General features: G+C 46.4%; 1 protein-coding gene across 1 annotated transcript in view; it reads left to right on the top strand.

Moving 5' to 3' along the window:
• Positions 1 to 23,376, top strand: part of RUSC2 (RUN and SH3 domain containing 2) — a 59,622-nt gene that overhangs the window by 14,511 nt on the left and 21,735 nt on the right. Inside the window, 1 exon segment of the mRNA XM_017746583.1 lies at positions 7,678 to 7,783. The gene's annotated coding sequence lies outside the window, so the exon portion shown is untranslated.

Here is a 23,376-nt window from a genome sequence, read left to right as displayed (position 1 = left end):
TTTAGTAACAGAGATCTTTGCAGCTGCCAAGACATTGCTCTATTTGCCACTAAAACATAGCCAGCTGGGGCAGGTAACACTGCAGAGCAGCACTGTGTGTCCAGCTGGGCGGTAACTGGAGCAACTTAGAGAGAAAATCAATATAAACAATCATAACTGATATCATGTGTCTCTAATAAATCAGACAGTGGTTATGTACTCGCTAGGCTTCGTTGCAAAGTGGAATGGGAATGTTTGAGAGCTGGAAGGTCTGCTGGGAACTTGCTGTTCTTTGTGGCGAGCTCCCAGATCTCTCTGACTCTTGCTTTTGCTCAGAAAAGGGATGGCAGGAAAGGACTTTGGCACGTGCAGAGTGATGTTAATGCGGGTTTTCTATGTGAATCATAGGATCACAGAATGGTTTGGGTTGGAAGGGACCTTAAAAAGATCATTTAGTTCCAACCTCCCTGCCCTGGGCAGGGAAATCCGGAACAGTTTTCATACTTACTGTTGCCTTGGAAAACTGAAATGTTTATGACTCAGTCCTTGAGCAAGAGGGCAGGAGGGTTTTTTTCCATTCTTGGATGTGGCCTCTTGTGCTTCCAACAGTGATGTTTTTCTTCTCCTCTGCTTGCCCTTTCCCTGCATCATCCCTTCCATTGCAGTCCCTGTGAGCTGAGCCTCGTGTGCAGTGCAGTCACCCTCACTTTGAATCAGCCTGGCTATGCCCCCAGAGTGGGAAGGGAATGTCACTTTGGTGCACATCATGGGAACCATAAGCAGTCACTGTCCTCGAGCAGTGTGTTCTGTGCACACAGTGAACCATTTCAGGGCTGCAGATTCAGTTGAGCCCTGCAGCTTTTCATCTGCTTAGTTGGAAGTACATAATTTTTATTTGAGGTCAGAATGCAGCAGTGCTGTGGCTGCCAAGTTCACCACCTCCAATGTATTATGTTATGTGGCAACTTAAGGCTTTCCTTATGGCAGTGGGGAACTATTAAGTTATTGTGAAACTAGTTATTTAGGTAAATGGTACTTTAGTGGCAGCAGTGATCCTGTTTTGAAAACTAATTTTAATAGGAGTGAAGCCAGTAACACCTTAATATCCACTGTTACCATGGCTGCTCTGAGTGGTTATTTGCCAGATTAAAAGGCTTTTTTTTTTTTAAATAATACCCTTTCTGCTTCTTTTGCCAAGACTTTGACTGATGAGAGTTTATATTCCCAGTTAGTGTAGCATCAATATCTGAGTGAGTGCTTGAAGAAACAGCTTTGCCCTTAGAGCTGAGCTCCTACTTAAAACATCCTGAAACCTCAGCCTAGATCAGTTATGTTCAGGCTTTGCTTTAATTCAACATTTTCTATGCAGCTTTATGAGCCTGGTTTACCAGATTGAACCTGAGCCTTCAGACATGATTCAGGAGCTGCTCTGCTGTTTGTTTTCTCATTTCCCTCTGCCTAGAAACATTCAGCTATTTTTTTGTGCTCTTGCTTGGGCAGTGCTAGTAGAAGATGGGCACTAAGAATTGGGTTGTAGGGTCATTTCTCCCTTTCCCACAGAATTCCAAGTGACTCACATCTCCCTGTTACCCCAGTCTCCTTTGGGGTACAAACATACTGGAATCCTGGGCTGGAAAGGACTGGAGACAGACAGCTGGTTGTGGGCAGGGTTTGGTTCTCCCATAGATGTCTCAGTAGTGGTGAGGTATGTGAAACTGAGCCCAGCCCTGTGGGGAGCCGTGCCAGCACGAGCCCTATCTGGTAGTTGTGACTTTTTATGGAGCTTGTGAGGGCCCCTGTTCTTGGGCAGTGAAGCATCAATTGCCAGCACTAGGAGGGATTTGACCTCAGTACTGGAAGTTGGGAATTCAGATGGTGTTTGGGATGGAGGAACCACCTTGCCCAGTATGATTTTTCTAGAAGTGGTTGCAGGTGCTCAGCAAAGTGGGGGAGCAGAACACACAACTATCTTATCTTGTTGTTTTTTTTTTTTTTTCCAGGAGATTGGCTAGTATTTTGTTTGCTTATTAACCTGAAATGAATCTCCCAAGTGCTTGTCCTGCCTCCCTTTTAATCCATGTGTAATTCTTCCATCCATAGTACCCTTTGAGAACTAAGAGGCAGTAAGCAGACTAGAGGAAGATTACAGGAATTTTGAAAGAGGAACTACTGCTCTGAAGGGAAGTTGTTAGTGGAGATAATCCTCAAAATGGAAGCTATTCAATACATGAAATAATGCTCTGTGCACTAAAAAGTAAGACTTCAATAGTGATATTTCCTTAAGACACAAAGCTAAGGAAGCATCATTGCAGGCCATTCAGTGTTATTCAACAGGAAGAGCTGGGATTATTCCTTAAGGAACAATACAAATGGGAACTGGATAGTTCAAAATTGCATGGTTGTGTGCCTGAGAAATCAGCAAAATGTTCAACTCCATCTGGGAGCTCACTGGGGGAAAGTGACAGTGATGGGGAGAAAACTCAGGGTCTCAGAGTGGTGTACAAGATAACTGTGAGCATCTAACGTGATGTAGCCATGGAAAAGATACGTCATCCAATGTGACATGTTGGACAAAGCATTTCTAGCAGAGATTTGGAAATCTGAGCATATTAAGGCACAGGAGACCTTGCCTGGAAGACTGTACATTTCCAGTCACTCTCTGAAGGCTGTGTGCAAACTGGGTCGGGTCAAGAGAAGGAATATGGGTATGATCAAAGAAATGGAAAGCCTACCTAATGTGAAGTGATTAGAGAACTCAGATGATACAACTTTAAACACAGGCTGGATAAATGCTGACGTTAAAGCTCATTTTTGGAACATGAGTGAATAGGGGTGAGCTGTGCATGGATAAAGATAAGCTGGAAATTCAGAGAATGTTCTTAAACATCAGAGGACTGAACTTGGGGAATTAATTCTGTTAGAAGACAGTTAGCAGCAACAAGAAATGTCCAACTTTTTTTAAAAAACAGCAACAACTTTCTCTTTTGAAGCCATTTCCTCATTTGGAGGTGTAGCTCCTGCCTTGGGTTGCTACCACTGAAGAAATCAGTCCTGCTGTTGTGGGCAGTGGACAGGGCTCACACAGAGCCATCATGGTGGGCTGGTGAACTGTGATGTTGAGAATGTGTCTTTGACTGGCAAATCCCCACAGACTCCTGTGCCTCTGTCCTCAGTTCCCCTTGGAAAGCAGGCTCAGTGTGGATCGGTTAGTGATCCCCCAGGGAAACGTGAGGGCTAAGGGCAGGCATTTCCACTGTGCTAACATATGTTTTTATCAGTCTGCTTGGATTTTTGACCCCTCGTTCAAAAGCTCGTGTATCTCTTCCCACAGAGCAGAAAAGATGTCGAGCGCATGTCAGTAACGATCAGCCCGTATTGATCTCCGTGTGTCAGAGAGATGCTGTTTGACCTTGAAACACAGGACTTGAAGGACTGGGGGAATTATTTTAGTTTTCCTTTAGGAGGATTTTTATAAAGTTTCATCACCTGCTTTCCTGTTGGCTCCTGTATTCTGTTTCCCCCTTGCTCCAGTTGAGCGGACCCATGCTCTTAGTTCAACTCTGACCAACATCCCTCTCTCTGGCATTTCCCAAACAGCCTGGGTGGGGTTGGTGCTGGGTGGGAGTTGTCATGGGATTCAGATTTCTGCCACAAAGAATGGGTAAACAAGGTGGGAAGGCACTGAGCTGCTTTCAGCTTCTTCCTGAGTGGTCCAGCACATGGGAAAGAGGGAAGATGTCCCTGTGGCCATGCTACAAATGTGGCCAGAATGGGTATCCTAGGCATGTTCCTGCTGTTGTACCTGTGGACAGCAAGGCACAGGTTTTCTGCTGTGATGGAGATCTTGCTGTTGCTTGTACCACTTTCTGTTTGCTTGAGAAGCATGGACACATTGAAGGTATTGAGGGCTTGGTCAAAATGCCCACCCTTTAGGAGGAGGTGGCAGACAGCTCCCTTTGCTGGGGTACAGCTGTGAGCTGGAGGCAGCAGGTGGGGCTGCCTGGCAGTTTTGAGGTGGTCAGGTTGTGTCCCATGCCTGATGGTGAGGGATGATTAAAGACCTGTTCTAGCACAGTGCTTGATGTCAGAACTACAGCCCAGACAGCTGACTGGAATCGGGCTGAGCTGTTTCCAGTTCATGCATCACTGGACCAGCTTTGCAGCAAATAGGTGGGAGGCTGGGTCAGCTGGTGGGTGATTTTACTGCACGACTGCGGCAAAAGTGTAATGGGTTCTTCTTGTATGTGGGCGTGTGCTGACCTTAGCAGCCAATTCCTGCATGCTATATGAAGGAAGAAGCCCAAGCCCAAGCCTGAAATGTGTTGGGCTTTTTAACACCCAGTTGATCTATTTGTGTCCTAATTGTTGTCAGCAAGAACCCCAGGTACATGTACAGCTCATGTCCAGTGTGAGTGCAGCACCTGTGGCTCCCCCCAAAGTGGTAAGCTTTGCTGCAGCCCAGGACTGGGAGCAGGATGTGCCTCCTTACTGGAATTCACAGGTGGGAGGTTGTGTTGTGCATTCGGTTCTTACAGCCCTGGAGCAAGGGATAAGGAGGCGAGATGGCAGAAATCCTTCCTGACACCTGAGATGCTTGAGGATAGTGAGGCTGACATAGCTCGATAAGGAATTTTCTCCTGCCAAGCTACCTACACTACAGAGTGCTGGAGTCTGTGGGAAGCACCTATCCCTACCTGCCCAGGTGAAGCAAGATGGGAACCTCTGTTACTGTAGGGGCAGGCATGTCTTGACACCTCCATCTCTCTCACCTTCCTTCTCCAAGGGATACAGTCACCAGCCTGCAGTATCTCTGCTCCTTCCTTGCGTGTCACTGTGGAGTCAGCCATGCTCCCCTTCTTGCAGTGACTCATCTCTGTGATCAAAGAGAAGTCATCTCCTAGAAGACAGTCCGCAAGAAAGAGCTTTGTTCTTTCTTATTAGCGCCTGAGATCAGCTGCCTGCAAAGCTTTGGGACAGGCCGTCAGTTCCTAGCACTGTTGCTGAGTTGAGGCAGATTGGGGAGGGAGATGCGTCAAAGGGGTGTGTGCTGCAGAGGGTTGAGGCCATGTGAGTTTGAGATCTGGGGAACATGCAGAATGTATTTTGGGGAGGAGGGTACAGACATTTATGTTGGGAACAGATGTGTAAATAGTAGTGTTTCTTAGGGAGCCCCTCATCTGCTGCATTGCTCTGATTTTTAAGAACATACCCCCCTGACTCCCATCTGCTCTGGTGTGTGTGTCTGCTACACAAGACAGGCATTGCTGTCAGTGAATTGGTTAATGCCAGTGTCCTGTGGCAGGGATGAAGCCAAGCACACAGCCTGCCAGCATTTATACCTCCTGGCGTCAGCATTGGCAATGCTTGTGGAGGACTGGGGAGGGCACCGAAATAGTTTCCATTCTCCTCTCTGCTGTGGGAACGAGTCTCCTGGGTAACAAATGCTCCTTGTTCTGCACAGAGCTCCACAGCTGAAACTCTCCTTCTCTTTCCTCGCTGTTTCTCCCTGACTGTCCCAGCTGAAGGGGCCGGAGATGTCTGCTTGAGCCTGCCTTAATTAACACTGACAGTACAATGGGGCTGGCCGTACAGGGGTCCTGGGGCTGCACGTTAATGGGAGCACAGTAAATAGTCTCATTTACTGCAGCTTGGTTGGAACAGAGCCTGCCAGGACTGGCTTTCTGCTGGCTGTAATGGCCAGGCATGGAGGTAGGTCCCTCCCTCCTGCATCCTCCCAGGGGCTTGTCCCTGCCTCTTGAGCAAGACCAGCTGGTGCTGTGGGTCCCGAGCATCCCAGGAAAGGCAGGCAGTGGGCTGGGGAGCATAAAGTGCCACTGACAGAGCAGATACATTGATGTCTCAGAAGGACCTGACCTGTGGAGCCCGACTTCTGGGACTGGTTCAGGGATCGTTTACTGTGGTTTGGAGGTGAGTAGTAGAGCTGCATCTGTGATGCTGGCTCCAGTGCACTGCGAACAATCTGCACAGCCCACAGCCCAAGGCCCTTTCTCTTTTCCCAGTGGAATGGTCTCTGTGCACTGAGGGGAGTCCTGGACTCCTGCCACTGAAGCCCTTGGTAGGAACCACCCCCCAGTCCCATGGTTTTCTGTCAGAAATCTGATTTAAATGTACTTGAAGACGTATTTTAAAATTTTGTAGTGTTCTTGGATCTGAGATAATTGGCAGCCACTTCCAGTAATAAGTCTTAACATTTTTCTGTCATAGCATTTTATGTTGACGTCTCCAGAGGCAGAAGCTTCTGTAAAGTGTTGTATATTGTCTGGGTTGTTGTATTTGTATTACTTGTTTGCTGCTTTTGGTACATCATGGCATAAAGTAAAAAGTACTCAGCCGTGTGGCAGTTCTTAATTTCTTTGAATTTTGTCTGTGTGACAGTTTTACCCCTTCTCTGCCTTGCTCTGCCCTGCTCACTTCCTGTGGAGCCTCAGTTTAGGACGTGTTTTGGTTTGGGCTTACAGGTTTTGCTTTTTCCAGCGTGGATGCTCCAATTTCTGAGCTCTGCTTGGCTCTACACAGGGCTGTAGGCGCAGGGCTGGATGAGGAAGGGCAGTAATGTGAGCAGTCCCTCCAGGATGGATGCTGCTCTAGTGTTAGAAACACCTCCCTGGCACAGCACAGCCTGGAGCGCAACTGAGTTTCTGGGGTGTGTGGTTATGCCCCAGCTGGTAGAAAAGCAAAAGTAGCCACATTTGTCCCTTGCACAGCTACCTGTACCCTGTCAGGAGCTGCACTACTCTGCCAATGGAGCAAGTTCCATCACCTCTTCTCACCAGCTGCCTCTGGTGAAAAGGGATATGGGAAAATCCTTCCAGGTAGCAAGAGAGCCTGAGCTTTGCAGGTGGTGACCCCATGTTTCTGCTAGGAAGATCTGCTGTGGGTTGCTTTGCTGAGATGCCAGGATCTAGCAGCATTTTAGTCACAAACTGCAGCTAAGAGTTGGTGGGATCTTGATTTGAGGTCCCCGGTGAGAGCAGGGACTACAGACATCCTGCCCCTATGCGGTGGGTTCGGCACTATGGGAAGTGCTGGTGGTTGCACTTTACTCCAGAGGTGGCTGCATTTCAGGGATGCAGGGTAGATACTGTTGATGAAGCTGTTTAGGACAAGGTACTACAGAAATTTAAAGAAGCTTCAGGAAGCTTCTCACAGTCTTCCCATCCTCCTCCTCCTCCTCCAGTGCGTTGCTTTGCAGACTGCCATTTTATCTCCAAGGGTTCTAGCTGCCGTTATCAACAGCAGGAACATAACACTCCAGTCCCTTTTGCTTTCCTTGGCAAAGATAGGGTAAGAGATCAGACAGCCTGCAAGCACACAGCATCCAAAATCCAGTCTCATCACAGAATAAGCTGCTGCAGCTCTATTTTATGGCACAGGCTTCGATCTTTTTATTTCTCCTCATGCTGCCTTCCTGATTTCCCAGTTCCTGTAAGAATCAATCCTCCATCATCTCCTCCTTTTCTGCTCCCTCCCATCCCCTGCCTTGTCTGAGGTTCCACAGGGACTGAATGCGAGCTGGAGCGGCGGTCTGTTGCTGCCTACACCGGCAGCAACGTCACAGCAGCAGCAGCAGCAGCAGGAGCATCAGAGATGTGATTGCGCAGACCCTCTGCATTGCCAGGGATGCAGCTGTGAAGAAAAAAAATCGGAAAAAAAAAATTGTCTCTGTGTTTCCCACAGCATCCTGGTGAGAGAGCACGGAGCCTTCTGGAATCTGAGCGCTCAGGAGTGGCGGAGCAGAGTGTGTTTGCTGACAGGAGACGGGGAAAGAAGGATCTGTGGAAAGGTGAGGTGGAGAAATTATCGGGGTGGGTGTCAGTTGTGCTATTGATTTTCAGGCCACTCGTCGTCCTGCACGGTGGCCGGTTTGTTTTTGTGGAGGATGCCGGCTAGCCGATGAAGCTTAAGGATTTTAGGATTGCTTTGTCTCTTCAGAGGCTGCATTACTCTGGAGCGGGCTGTGGCTGTCATGGATGTGAGCGAGCGAGGAGGCTGCGGCTGCTGCGCAGACTGTGTGTTTGTCCATTGTAGCTGTGAAATAGCAGTTGTCATGTCCGGGGCTGGCTGTGCAGAGGCGAGTCGTGCTTCGCCCCGGCAGTGCCTCCGCACAGCTCTCCATTGTGCCTGCCATGACAGCTGAGCCCACACGGATTGTTGTGGTCCCACCAGATACCATGCTCTCCGTGCATCCCTGGCGGTGATGCTGCTGTGCAGCTCAAAAGCTGTTTTGACAGACAGCACTTCCATGAAAAGCCAGAGACAAAGGACTCAGACAGAGGAAAGGTTGCTGTCACTGTGGCTTTTGGCTCTTTTTTTTTGGCTTCTTTTCTTTTTTTTTTCCTTCTTTTTTCTCCCCTAAATACTGGTAAATCATTTGTTCAAAAGGCATTAGGGTAAATATCATGGCATGTAAAACCCTGTCCTTCTGCTAAGAGATACACGGGCTCTGTGCAGGCTGGAGTCCTTTGTGTTGCCAGGGTGTGTCTGTGCTGGCTGTGTAAATGGATGCTTTCTCCCTGCCTCTTTTCACAGATCAGATGAGAAAGGTTATCTAGGAACGGAGGAATTACTGCTTTTAATTACTGAAATGAGGGGTCCAGGCTGGGTACCAGTCGCTGGAGCTTAATTACATGGTCTTGTTGTAGCCAAATCCCTCTTTTCCCTCCCTGCCTTCCTTCTTCTTCCTCCCTCCCCCACCCTCTGCACAAATCCTTCCATTAAATTGCCTCTGCAAATAGGAGGAGGGCTTGAACAAAGAGAAGGATGTATGTGGGATAGGGATATAGATGCTGAAGGGGCGATGTTCAGCATGACAGTGAGAACAACAAAGCAAAGGTATAAAAGAATGAGATTTTGGTATACGTGTTAAAGTGACGTGGCTGTAGGGGAATGTGCAGATGGGAATGTCATAACAAAAGGAAATAATCGAATAGCAGATTCAGTCTTTTGGAGTTACGGAAAATGCTGAGTGTGTGGGGTTGCAATTGCAGGATTTTGGGTGGATGTGGAGTAAATGGGAGTCACAGAGGAACATATCACACAAGGAGTGGATTGATGGGTGGCATAAAGGTGCATTAGAGTACAAGGGAAGTAGAGATCTGCATTTTTATCTCCACACACCTGCAGCTTTTCATACCAGTGTTGCTGAAGAGTGAGTTTGGCAGGTCTTACCTATTTCACAAAATTTCACAAAAACTTTCTCCCATTTTCCAGTGACCCAATAATCATTCAGACAAAGTTTTTTTAGGCTTATAAAGAGCAACAGGATGGTAGGAGAGATGTAGATAAAATGGTAAATGTTTTGCAGAGCTGTAGAGGAACCGTGGAAAGAAGAGGCAGATGAGAGGCATTGCAGAGCTGGAGGAGCAGGGGATTTGGGTCAGAGACCAGTGGGAGAGTGCACAGAGGGGAAATTCAGGGTTGTCATTGTCAGGGAATGCAAATGTGTTGTTTCTGTTGTCATTCTTCAGCCTCTCACTGTGTTCCCTGAGACATTCAGTGCTGTGTGCAGCCCTGCAGGGTTTGTGGGGGTGGGGGTGATCCTCAGCACAGCCTTTTCTGCAGTAGTTCTCTGGAGGAACCATTTTGCTGCTGCAGGTTCTCATTTGGTTGCTCCCTCTCCATCCCTATGGAGTCACAAGGCTCCACAGCCTTTATCCCTGGTGATGAAGGCAACCCAGAGTTTCAGTGCAAGGTGCCAGGTGAGAAGAAGAGGGCTTCCAGCAAAATCTCAAAGTGGCTTGTTGCCGTCTTGCAGATCGATGACAATGTCCTGAAAGCACCATAATGCTTCCTGAACTGCAGCTCCTTCTCACCCCTGTCTTGCTCTTGGCCCTGGGAGAACCTCTCTGTGTCTCCCAGAATCTGTCCCTTTCAGGCTGATGGGAGCAGGGAGCGGGATGTCTCCTGCAGGTGTGCACCAGACTGGGTTTGCTGCTACAGAGCAAGTTCCTGTGGGAGATTGGTGGTGGGTAACCCCAGCATGACTGTGTGCAGCAAGCACATCATGTGCTGGAGGACAGGATGTCCAACAGAATGTACAGGACACACATACCTGTATCAGCATGTGGAAGAAAATTCATGTGTGTATGGTTTGTGTGTACGATGCCTAAAGAAATAAAAAGAAGGTGATGCAGCCTCCTTCTTTGTGTGGGGTGGGAATGTCTCCAGGGCATACAGGCTGTGCCTGGCTAGTAGGTACCACTCCTACAAGAACATCTGTTAAGCAGTGAGAGTGCATAGATAATCTCTGCCTTGAGACACTTAAAAGATGGGCAAGAGGTTCTAATGACTGAGCTGACTGAAATGATCCACAGGAGTGTGTCTTCCTCACTGCTTCGATGCAGATGATGGAGATAAAGTGCAGCTGGATCTCTAGGTACAAGGGACCTGGACCTGCATTGCAGAAAGTACAGGTGGCCCAGGAGAATATGCTGTGAACTCAGGAATGGCCTGCCCAAAGCTCCATTATTGCCTGTCAGGTGTCTGAGGCTGTGAGGGCAAAGAAAGAACAAAATTTTAGTCCCAGACATTTTCATTTTCTTCCAGTCGGATGTTCCTGGTGAGTCAAGATCTCACTCTGGTATGATTCCTAATACCCAGACAATACCCTGCCTTTTGCAACCCCTTGTTGTGCTTTGCTCTGTTTTTAGTTTATTTCCCTGTTTTATTTTTCTTTTCTAGTGTTTTCTGAAAGATTTATGTAATAGTAAGGGCAGGTTGATAAACCTAACGTGGGTCGCTTTGCCTGCCCTTGCAGAACAGCTACAGACTTTTACCTTTAATATTTGTCAGCCACATGGTTTCACCTTCTTCCTCTCTTTTCTAATGGGTATTTTTATTGAAAGTGCAGTTGCCAGCTGCGATCAACCAACTATTCTTTCATTGCTCTGGGATCAAGAATATCTTGTCCTTCTGACTTGAGTGCTTTCATCTTCTTGAATTTGTTTCCACTCAAAAGCTCATTTCCTTTTCTGCACCTTCTTTCCCTTGTATTATGTAACCTGTAATTGCTGCAGCTTCAATATTCATCTTGCCAAAACAGCACTGAAGATGCTATTTTTCTTGTCTCTAATATCCTTCTTGGTGTGGTTGCTCATTCAGGTTGGTCAGGAGCCTTTCTCTTCTAATCTTCTCATCTTCCGTGGTGAACCCAGATTTTTTTTTACTTACATTCAAAGTATTTTCTTCAGTACTTCTCCAAGCTCTTTGTTCTTGTTGGCATTATAACTGTTTACCCTGACATGCCAGAGATCTGCTCTTTAAAAATTAAAAAGGTTTCATTACAGCTCTGTTTGCTTTTTACCGTTCTGTTTAATATAAACTGGGTCAGCTTGAGATATTCAATCCAAAGCCACTTCTGTATCATGGGTGCTGGGTGAAAACTCATCTCAATAGGCACAGTTCTGATAGTTGAACCCCAAAAAAAGTAAATCCAAAGTAAGAGATGTGGAGATCTCTACAGATGGTTGAGAGGTGGAGGATTGGAGCTGGAGGTACCTCCCTGTCAGCGGTGGAATCAAGGGAAGTACTGGAAAACAAGATTTTGTCCTCATGCTTGTGGAAACCATTGAAATCTCACCAGTAGTGGAAAACCTCACTTGTCTTCTACCTGTGCTGCTTCATGGGGGGCGTTCTGATGTGGATGAAGTTCTTCTGGCTGTCCAGTCCATAAGACCAAAGAGCCAGAAGCCCAGCTCATTCCAGCTGTCTGAGAGGCTGCAGGATAAGGCTTGAAGAAACTGAGGGAGCTTGGCTGGCAGGGGATGAAATCTACAGCAGTGATCAATGACAGCTGTATTGGTAATGAGTCTTAGCAAGGATTTGCCATGTTATCTGCCAAGCAGGTTCCCTGCGTGCCCTCACACTCATCTCAAAGTTGGTTAGTCTCCAGTAAGAAAGAAATGGGCTGTTAAAATACCTCTGGTCTCTGATTCTGCTCCAGTTTTCTCTCTTGATGAAAATGATTTTAATGTTCATTTTCTGAAAGAAGTGGGTCAAAGCTGGGACATACCTGTTAAGATGAGCACAAAAGCAGGCTGGTCCACAAGCTCTTTCTCTCCCTGCCACAGTTGTGTTGCAGCCTAAGGATTGTGTAGGTAATGGTTTTTTTCTACCCCTCAGACACATGTAAGTACTTTTTACTGGGCAAGGCTGATGGTTGCTATATTAACAGACAGAGGGATAAGAAACCCAAACAAAACCCACTGTGTTTGTTAACTGCTGTAAATGGGATGGAGGGGGAAGGCAGAGCTGTAATGTAGGTGTGTGGCCATAACGTGGCTGATGGCGACTTCTGGCTCAGACTGAAGTGCTGAGTTTGGACTCTTGGAAGAGAGATCATGTGTTGGTCTTTGGGCAGTGCTGAGGGTGTGGGGCTGGCAGTACCTTTGAGTGATAAATAATCAATATTTGAGTGATGGCAGCAATGCTTTGTACTGACCCTTGGCAAGTGATAGGAAACTGGCCTTACTACCAAAAGGCCACCCTCTGCTCCCACACAAAATGCCCTCTGGAAGCAGAGAACAAGTGCCACTGCTCTGTTGTTATGTTTTTGGGGACAGTGCCAGGGGTATTTCAGAGTGTATGAATGCTAGCAGTTCCTTTTGGGAAGAGGGGAGTTCCTGCTCTGGGAGTTACAGGGAGAAAATATTAAGTTAGAGCCTGTATGGAAAACTTTGGCAAATAGAGGGTCTTCACCTGATACTTGCCTCAGAGCCACTGTTACCTCAGACTAGAGTCCCTACACAGTTATACTAATCTCATCAGTTTGGCTCCAGAACTGCACCTCATTCTCTATAAACTCACAGTAGCTGCCGTCACTTCTGGAAGAATGTGCCCTAAATGCTTTCAGTGAGCTCGTTCTCTTCTTCATTATGCTCTGCCTGCACTGGTGCAGGACCAGCCACATGGCTACTTTGCCTCCTTCTGCCTATAGGCCCAATTCACCTTGGTTGTTTAGCAAGATACCTTCTTTTGGTCCCTCTCTGGGGTTCCCATGGCAAACAGCAGGGATGTGTGCTTCAGGTTTCATTGTCATGTGTAAGCTCACATAGCATAGCTTACTCCCAGATGCCCTTCTTTGCAGGGAGAATGACCTGACTTGATTATGGTGCTAGTGCAATTTTCTGCTCTTAGCAGGCAGGTTAATTACAGTGTATTTCCCTGTAGTCCCATCTTCAAACCTTTTCCAGTAACTCAGGTGGAAGAATGATAAGCCCACACAAGGAGAAGATCCAGTGGGAGGAATAAATATTTCTTATCTCTGGTCCCAAGATGCTGTTGGCCCACATGGTGTACCTTCCTTGGCTTTGCCTAATTCATTCTGATGATTGATACCTGGAGTGACACGTCCACCTGGAGTTTGGCTTACTCTGGTCGATGTCTCCTTCACCATTTGCTCTCATCTGAGTTGTTGCAGTGGCTTCTAAGGGGTTTCTTGCCCAAGTGTGTCTTACCCTGACCAGTGATTGTACCTCCCTTCAGAAAACCAGCAAGTGGATTTCAGCATGCATCTGCACTTAGCTATTTCCTACTGGCAGCAAGCTGTTCTCGCTTGTCCACAGTCAGTGGCATCTAACTTACCCTGCTGCTGAGATTTGTCCTCCAACTGCAGGTCCTAGTGCTTTAAATGGTGTTGAGGAGACCATTGTCCTTACCCAGATATCTCCTCCTGCCTTCAGCTCCTTGTCATATGCCCATTCATTTCCATAGGCACCTGCTATTTATAATTACTGTCTTCATAAAGCACTCTGAAGGTGGTGACTGCTTATTACAGTAAGCCTGACAGCCCGTTTGTTCCCATGTGATCCTCAGAGTGGCTGGGTTTGGGGGAACACTGGGTCAGAGGAGAGGTGAGGCAGCATGGAGCACAGGGTGACCTCAGGCGTCCCTGACCCTGGTCAGGAGGGCCAGCCAGTTCATAGTACGATAGGAGAGGAGGAGGGGGGAAACTGCAAGAAAACAGGTGTGTCCTGGCACTGACAAGCAATGGCATGGGGGTGGTTAATGCACAAAGGTGGCAGTGCTCCAGCCACAGCCGTTCAGTTTATGCTTGGCCATATCTGGCTGAGATGCTGAGAATCGTTTTTGACCCGCTGGGGTTTCTGTAATCTCTGTTTTTCTTGATGACTTTGCAAAAGTTTCAGAGACCCCATAGAATATTTCCATCTCTGTAACCCTGACCTCTCCCAGGCTTTGTGCTGCTGACAGGATTTGGTACCCCAGGGTAGAGAAACACCCCAAACTGAAATTGTGGATTTGTATTTGTCCCAGAGGCACTGAGGAGTGATTCCCCTCTGTACCAGAGCACATTCAACATCCAGGATTTTGGTCCAGTGTCTTGTTTCTACTTTCCCCTTGGCATGAGTTGAGGTTGAAAAGAAAAACCGCAACAACCTCTTGGCTTGGCCTTCAAAATGGAAGGGGAATCTTCCTTCAAGGGTGCTGGCTGCTAGGCCTCACTGCTTTAGTGAGGGAAATTCACTGTGGAGAAATACCCTTCAGCCCAGACCCTAGTAAGGCTTGGAGGACCCTTTTATCTCGTGGGGGACCTCAAAAAGAACTTGCATGTGGGCAGGCCAGAATTTGTATAGCCTGAGAGAGCAAAGACCCAGAACTCACACTCCAGAGAGGAAGGAGAAGAAACCCCTTTCCTCAGAGAACAGATATGTAAAAAAACCCCCCTGGTTTCTTCTAGGCTAGTCTTGTTGTAAATCTTGAAATTCTTTAGCTTGATGCTAAGTTACATAACTGTGTGTAAGAGAAGATAGTCACAAACATACACTTTGTCAGATTCCAGATTATTAAACTGATTAAACGCATTCCAAGTCATTAGACTGATGTCATTAAACTGCAAAAAGTAACTGGTTGTCACCCTGCTCATAAGGGACGTTACCTGGTGGGCATGTACATATGGATGTTAAGGTACATAAGAAGTGGAATGGAAAATTATTTTACAACTTCTAATCCCACTGCCAATTGGAAAACTGTGTGAAATTAGTCACCCCAGCTCAGAAGCTGGAGGGAATTGAGAAACTGCCTAGGAAACTGAACAAGTCCCTGGAAAATGCTCCTAAGAGGAGAGATTGAAGAAATGGAAGTTACTTGTGGTAAATGGGAAACTGTAGGGTTTGTGATATGAAATAATGAACAATCTAGAGAAAGAAAATAATGATTTATGAGGTGCCCCGATGGTAATGTGAAAGCTCCAGGAAATCAAGGAGGATTATTTGAAACTGATAATATGAATACTTTTCATGTACTGTGATTAATTAGTCCGTGAATCTTGCTTTCAAACTTCAAAGCCCAGCAGTATTCCCAAATGGCTTGGCATTCTTGTGAATAAGACTACCCAGTGTATTTATAGTATGTGTTCAGAAGTTGCAGAGGTTTAAAACCTTGTGGTTTTGTTAAGGCCTATCTCAGTGCAAGGGCTTAACACAGGCAAACATTTGTCTCAGCTACTTGTCTTCTCTGAGACTTCTGGTCCAGAAAGGATGCAACAGCTTCAAGAAAAAAGGTGTTCAAATGTGAATGTGTCCTGTCTGTGAAGATCTGGGAGCCTTGCAGTCTTAAGGTGCCTCCTCAGTTCTCTCAAACACCCTTGAAGTGATTAAAAGAATGCTCACAGAATCGTAGGATGGTTTGGGTTGGAAAGGACCCTGAAGTTCCCCTCTTGTTCCGTACCCCTGCATGGGCAGGGACACTTTCCACTAGACCAGGTTGCTCAAAGCCCCATCCAACCTGGCTTGGTGGGTCTCCTGGAACTCTGACTGCTCTTCCAGTACAGAGTCAAGGATCATCCCTGTTTGCCCTCCTTTTTTTTCTCTAGTCAATAGGTCTCTGTAGCACAACATCCTCAGCAGAAGACCTTGGTTAATCCAGGGTTATCAGATTTAGTTTACCCTTAATGCTCTGTTGAGCCCAGTCATTCCAAGCCTAATTAGCACATGAGCTGTCTTGTGGAGTGATATTCTAAAATAAACTGTCCTGAATAGAGCTTTACAAACTGAGCTTGGTTTGGGTTGCCAGCCCCTACAAGGGATATATTTCCCTCTCAGAAGGAAAGTATGTGTAATCATTAGGAGTGCCTGGTCTGCTTCATAAGTATTTTATTAAGGTTCTGGCTTGCCTTTTGTTAGTTTTGCTGCTTGGAAAATATTCTGTTATATAAACTAATGCTGTGGTTTCATCCAGATCCTCTTGAGTTCTGCCTTGCTGCCAGCCATGTGAACATACAAACACACCCACACATCAAGAGGACACTTGGAGAGAGGTTGGTAATCAGACCAAGGATCTGGGAATACTCTTGTACTTCAGCAGAACGAAAATCTTGGCACTGAAGATAGGCAAATGCAGTAGAAAATATGATCCTCTCCCTGCCCTAGCCCAAGGATAAGCAGTGAAGTTAAATATCCCTATGTTCAAAAGTACTGACAGATAACTACTAGTGTGGCATGTAATTTGGTGTGGAAGGCACTGGTTCAGGAAGTTACAAGCTCTAAAAATTTGTGGGAATCCCAAAAGGGACACTGAGGGATGATTGTATAGTCTCCTAAATTTCTATGGAAGGTTATGAAACCTGCTCTGCAATGTGAACTATCCCAAATGAAGGAGGCTGCTTGTGACTCATGATGGGTAGTCTCATGATGGCCCAAGGATTTGTTCCTACATCAGACAATTCTTGTCTCATCATCCCGGGAATCATTCTGCCTTTTTTGTTTTTACCCACACTGAACTCTGCTGAAATGAGATTCAGACATGATTGCAGAGGACCTGTTTGTTCAGGTACCTGGCCAAAAAAAGGATCAAGAAATGCACAGTCTTAACAACAATCAGGCAGTTTCCATTTTCAAATCGGAGTGCTACAAGATCTTTTCCTCCAGCTGACTTCAAGGGATTGTAAAATCCAGCTTGTGGTCTAAAAGCATTTGGGTATCACTGTTATTACTATATATATATCCATGTATTAATGTATTATATAAATAATGTATTATATATGTATTTTTATATATTCATGTATTAATATAAGATAATTAATAATTAACATATATATTATATGTGGTCTTGATATCCTTAAGAAGGCAGGATAAATTTAATGTATTAACTCCTCAGATGCTGCATTTATTGGGCTACTCAACCATTTTGCTTTGTACAATGCTATCACCCCAAATCAGGGAGTTGCCAGCATCCAGACCATTGTGTATTCCTGCCTTGGAGATGCAGAAAATGTCTTCCTGTGTATCCAGGCATTTCTTCTAGTCTTGGTAGAACAGCCTAGGGCTAGGAAGGGTTAAAGTCTCCTGCAGCCTTAGCAGGAGTCAGCTGTTGGTCGCAGCTGCTGGTTGAAAAACCATTTAGATGTGCATCGTGGAAGAGAAACGTCTAGTAAAGCAGGCTGCTGCTGGGATGTGTTCTGTTTGTGCCTGATTTTGACGCTCCTGATTTGTTTGCGTGCAGTGTGCGTTAAATTCTGTGTAGGATTGCATCATTTAATACAGCTCCGCAGACGCAGGCATTCAGACTGCCTGGCAGATCTGATGTCCATCATTCCTAGGTGATGCCATACCTGTGCTGCTTCTCCTGCTTACTGGGATGTGGCAGCAAAGCATTGCAGCACTGCAGGCTGAAAATAATCCTGGTGGTGCTTTTTGACATCACTAACTGCTTTATTTACAGTGGCTTCTGGGGTGATATTTTGTTATTTCAAGAGCTTGGCCTGGCTGTGGTTTTACTTGACTCCCCTGTAGCCATCTTTGCTGCCTGTTCTGCTGTCACAATGCGTGAGGATCTGCAATCCACCATCTCAGAAATGTTTGGTTTTCACTTGATAGTGAGTAATTCCTGCATATGTGGCACTCTGGGCTGAAGAGACAGTAAACATCATTTTACAGCCTCTTTTTACTGAGTTATCTTAAGACTGAGTTCCTTATTTGTCAGGCTTTTTCAAGTGGTCACTGATGCTTTTGTCTTGTAAGGAGGGTTTTTTTTTCTTGCAGGGATTGTTTTGCAGCTGTGATTCCTGTAATGCATAGTCTGGACAGAAGTGCAATATCAGTTTTAATCTGCACAGAAAGGAAGCAATAGGGAAGATATGCAGCCATGGAGTGGCTGGAGTCTGTATGGATGTGCTGAGCTGTACTGCAGCAAGATCTTGTTCACAGTGAAGACAGGCTTTCTTTGGCCATCTTAGGACTTAGCTCATCTTTTTTCCACAAGTCATGAATGTGGTAGAGGATGTAGGACTACTTGAGGTAGAGCTGGCCTTGTGTGCCTTTTTTGTGCAGATGAAGATTGCTCCTGAAATTATCCTCCCATAAGCTCTGGATAAGTAGGTCATCTGCTTTGCTATGGTCTGGCAATATGTTGCCTGAAGCCAGATTCCAGTAAGGGTTAGGGAAGAAAATCCAATGCAAGTGATTTGTCACTTCACTTTGAGAGCTCTTTCCAAAGGGTGGTGCAGGGTTGTGTGAACTGATAGATGCTAGTAACCAAGGCGACCATGACCCACAGCTGAAGTGCAAAGAGTAGATTTATCCCATCACCTTACTGGTTGTGAGGTTTCAAAACCAGATGGATACACATACCCTGCTAAACTTATTCCACCCTAGGAGGAGCCAAAAGCACATGGGCCCATTCCCCGGCCTCAGCATCTCAAAGGGCCTTGCCCATGTGCAATGCTTCATAGTTCTGTGCTTTCTGTAACCTCCAAGCTTCTTACCTCTCTTTCTCACAGCAGGGAGGCCCAAACCTGTGAAGAATGATGTTTTAAGTCATTGACAGGATTCTGTTGTCTTCTACAGAAATTCCATTTCTCAAAGCAAACACAATACATGAAATTTCCCGCACCGAATATTCTTAGCATCTCCCAGCTACCAGGTCACCTTGAGTGAAAACAACTGTGTTTTTCCTCCTCACTAAATTTTCCACTTTCAAGCCTTTTCTCCCTGCAGTGGTGTGATTCTTGGGGTGTTCCGTGCAGGGCCAGGAGTTGGACTTGATGATCCTGATGGGTCCCTTCCAATTCTGCATATTCTGTGATTCTGTGATTCTAATTATAGGGATGCTACAGATCCCCAGCAAGCCCAGAAATCTCCAGTGCTGTTGAGAGTATTTCCATCCATATGAAGCATCTATGTCCTCTCCACTTCATGACATTATCTCAGGAGCCTTCACCCCTGTGGTGGACACCTGAGCAAGAGCAGCTGCTCATTCACCATTGCACGTAGCCAGTTTTGCCACCCTGTGCAGGCACAGGTCAGAGAGCTGGCATTGATTCCTGAAGCTGAGCTGAGTTTGATGCCTGGCTCCCTCAGCCAAACACTCCATTCCCCGCCTCCCATGGCTGTTGTGGTGGAGATTTTTGAGCTCACAGCTCCCAGGCATAGAAGTTGGTGGGAAAACCTTCAGTCCAGACTTCTGCTGGCTTTGACTCAGGTTCACCCACAGCTGCTGGCTGTGGTTTTGTCCCCACTCAGCTGCAGCTGCTGGTTCCTGGGGCCCTCAGTTGGGCAGGTCAGTAGAAGGAACACATTGATGAGGCAGCCAGCTGACAGTCCTGCTTTGCCATAAATCATAGAAGCATAAAATGTCTTGGGTTGGAAGGGACCTTAAAGGTAATTTAATTCCAACCTTCTTGCCATGGACAGGGAAGCCACCCATTAGGTCAGGCTCACTAGGCCCTAACCAAAGCTGTGCAGTTAGGGAGGGGTAGTCTTGGCATCTTTGGATACTGAGTGTGCCCAGAAATTTCATATGCTTACAAGATTTTCTTTCCTTCTGCGTGGGTTCCTGAGTGCTCTGGTGACCCTGCAACCCCCGACTCCAGCACCCAGGCAGATGCACGTTTCAGAATGGAATTGTGTGATTTCTGCTGTTGTAAGATCTTCAGGAAGCTTTCAGATTGCTCAGGCAGAAAGATGCTATACAAGCATAGTCCCTCCTCCTCCTGCTGCTGCTGCTACTAGAGTGTCTGTGATAAGAAAGGATTTACTGTGTCTGCAGTTTAATTCAGCAGCAATTTCTGTGTGATATGAACAGCTAGAAACATCAGTCTTTTTCTTCTCTGTGGATTTGCATAAAGTAATTAGGAGCATATGTGCTGGGGGCTGGGGCAGGGGCAGGGAGGAGGAGGAGCAGGTTCCATCCCAAAGCACCTCAGTGGATGCTCTGAGTCATGGCCTGTAAATGGCTCTTGCCGAGTGCCACATGCCAGATGATGAGTCACAGAGCAAGGGAACACAGAAATGGGAGAAACTGGTTGGGTCACTGTTCTGGCTCCTGTGTTAGCTGGTATAGATCTGCTGCTTGAGCTATTTCTGTTGTCTTGTGTAACTCTAAATGCACAGAGCAGCTGGGGCTTCTTGTCCTCTGACTGGGAGGCAGTACCTGCCTCACACTGGTTATGTCATCATCAGGAATACACACGCTACACCTATTGCTTAGTTCTGTGTGTGCTGGTGACTCCTCATCCCTGACCCATGCAGCTCCTTTCTGCCAGCAGCACAAGGGCTGTGACTGACGGTCACATGCTGCAGTTTCCATTTGGAACACATCATAATCCTATATAGTTCTGGGATGTAATGATACATTAATCATGGGCTTAGTCAGGCTGTCCTGGAAACCACTGGAAAAAGCCCTGGCTAAGGCAGGGCTTTGTGGAAAGAAAAGGGAAGTGGTCTTTTCAGGAATCACTGCACAACACCACAAGAGGAACCAACCTGAGCTGAGGCAGAAGTTTAGGAAATATTTAGTCTTTCTATTTTTCTGCAGCTCCCTTTAAACATAAAGGGCTGGAATATTCATCCTGGGAGCATGTAGACCAGCCTGACTATGCTCCCTGTCCCCTGAGGCAGGGAAGGAGAGCTGGAGGTTTAGGATGAGTAAAACAACTAGCATTTCCTTTTATACCTTTTCTTTCATTAAACACACTGGATGATTTAATAAAGTATATAATGAAGGTGTGAATTTGACAGAGATGTAATAGCTGGCAAGAAAGAAACAGGTATCCAAACAAATACCACTAACTAGACCCATCATGCAACAACTTACAGGCTTCCTCATCTCCACCCTCTGCTTATTCATTCCCATGGTTCAGGACCATCCCCAGGCCACTCACCCCATCCCACTCACCCCATCCTCTTCTCTGATGCTGCTCCCTGAATGTCCTCCAGTTTCCTGGAGTTTTCCTGTTAAGTTTTTTTTTTAAACCATCCAGTGCTTTTTGGTAGCTTTTGGAGTGGCAGAGCCAGGGCAGGGATAAACTGCAGGATTGGTGCTGCATACAGTGAGCCCTGAGATCCCCCACACTGTCCGAAGGGTGGCTTTCAGTTTGGATTAATCCCCCAGCCCTTTTGCCTGGAGGTGGACATACAGGGAGTAAACTGAATATATTGCTCCCTGTGGGGCAAAGAGGAGATGTCTGTATGGTGCATGTGTCTGCAAGATCACACAAACCATTGCTTTTTGAAGCATTTCTGCTGGTGCTTGTTTTGCAGGGTTTTGGGTGGTTTCTTCAGGCATGTTAATGCAAATGCACTGTGGGAGTCAGGGGTTAACATGGAACAACCCTCAAAGAACAAGCAGCTCTATTACAAAATAATTTTTTCTGCTTCTTCTACGAAACTGAATGCCTAGCTTTTAACCCTGTTTTTGCATATTTCACCCTTGAGTGACATGATGAATTTTGTTCCCTCTGAGGAAGGTGATGATGACAGTGAAACCATAGCCATACAGAAAGAGTCAGCAACAACCCTCACAGTTAAAGGTTTCCTTTGGACACTCAATTCCATAGATGAAGTGACTGAGGTTTGTAGAAAGAATAATCTGTTCAGAAAAGGCATCCTCCAAAAAGTCTCCAGCTGACAGTTCTGATGATGTTGCTCCTGCTTCTTCATCCTCTGTGCTCTATGTGCAGTCTTTTTGCATTAAAATCACATTTATGTCTTATATCTCAGCATGTCTCCTCCAATGTATTACATTTTATGAGGAAGCCTGTGTTACTGAGCTGAACCCTGTTGCCCCACATGTGTACAGGGGACAGCTCTGAGAAGAGTGGGGTATTAAGGGTTCAGCTTTAGAACTCCGAAATTTTGGTTGGAGCCATAACAGAGATCAGAGTATGCCTGGAGGTGTGCAACCGTAACTCATCAACTCTTGGAGGCAATTGCAGGCAGGTCTGGGGGCTTCAGCATCTTCTCAGCAGTGTTGCAGAGGCAGAAGCTTGTTCCCAAGGAGCCATGAAGCTGCACTGACCACCTTTAAATTAGCACAGTGTCCTCAGTCTTAGAGGTATGACAGGAGAGGGATTTGAGGGTCTCTGTGTAGTGGTCAGCAAGGACTTAGAAGGCACGAAGTGCAGAGCCCAAAAGATTCTGCATGCTCCTGTTACCTGCAGCATGATGCCTCCTCTCTAAAGCACAGATGTGACCTGGTAGGTGGCTCTCAGATCAGTGCTGAACCATCCTTTGTTGCTCAGCACTCACCTGCTTTTTACCTAGAGCTTTGCTGCAGCTAAGGAGTTTTTGTTGCATATATTCATTTCCACGGGGATGCAATCATTCATGAGCAGTTCCATACCAAATGTAGCTGTATCGCAAAAAGCCATTCTGTCTGCTCCGTATTATCCTGGTCGGAATGAAGCATCCACAGTCTGGCCCTCACCTTCTCCAGGTAATCCTTAGCACCTCAAGGAAGAGCTCCCTGAATAAACAACCCGTATCTGCCATGTTGCAGCAGAAGGTGTCAGTATGGAGAAGGCAAGAATTCTGACATTTGAAAATAAAATGGCTGATGTACAGACGTGTCTAGAGTTGTGGTGCTCCCTGCATGCTTCCCTGCCTTGCACTGCCATTACATGCTGTTCTAGGCTGGATGCTGTGTTTGTTTTTGTGTGTGTAGCATTGAGCTGGATTCAGCACAATGATAAGAAGAATGAACTGGTCTGGCAAAAAAGGTTCAGGTATGAACTGCCTATCCACACCTGCAAATTTCCTGTTGCAAAAGGGGAGTGAGGGCTTTAGAAAGAGCTGATGAAAACCAGCAAAATCTAAAACTAGTCTGCTTGCTGCATTTTATTCCCCAGTGTCAATCCCAGCGTAGCAGACCCTGAGTAGGAAGAGGAAGGATATTTCTTCAGTCTTCCAGAATAAGGAAGGGTCAACTAATGGTGCAGCCAGGGAGGATAATCTGGTGCTGGGAACTGAATAATCCTTGTGCTGGCAGTGCCATTGCCAACCTCCCTGCACCCCTAAGTCCAGAGGATGCCAGGAGGTGTTGCAAGGGAGAGAAATGGAGTAGCTATGGCACAAATGTCCTGCCTACCCCTAGAGAAGCCATCAGAATGTCTCCTGGCAGGAGCTGTCTGCATGTCACCTGTGA

Source organism: Corvus brachyrhynchos, unplaced genomic scaffold (assembly GCF_000691975.1).
Source record: "Corvus brachyrhynchos isolate BGI_N302 unplaced genomic scaffold, ASM69197v1 scaffold139, whole genome shotgun sequence".
NCBI classification, from domain to species: Eukaryota; Metazoa; Chordata; class Aves; order Passeriformes; family Corvidae; genus Corvus; species Corvus brachyrhynchos.
Note: the sequence above shows the minus strand (reverse complement) of the source record. Positions and strands in the feature narration are given on the sequence as shown.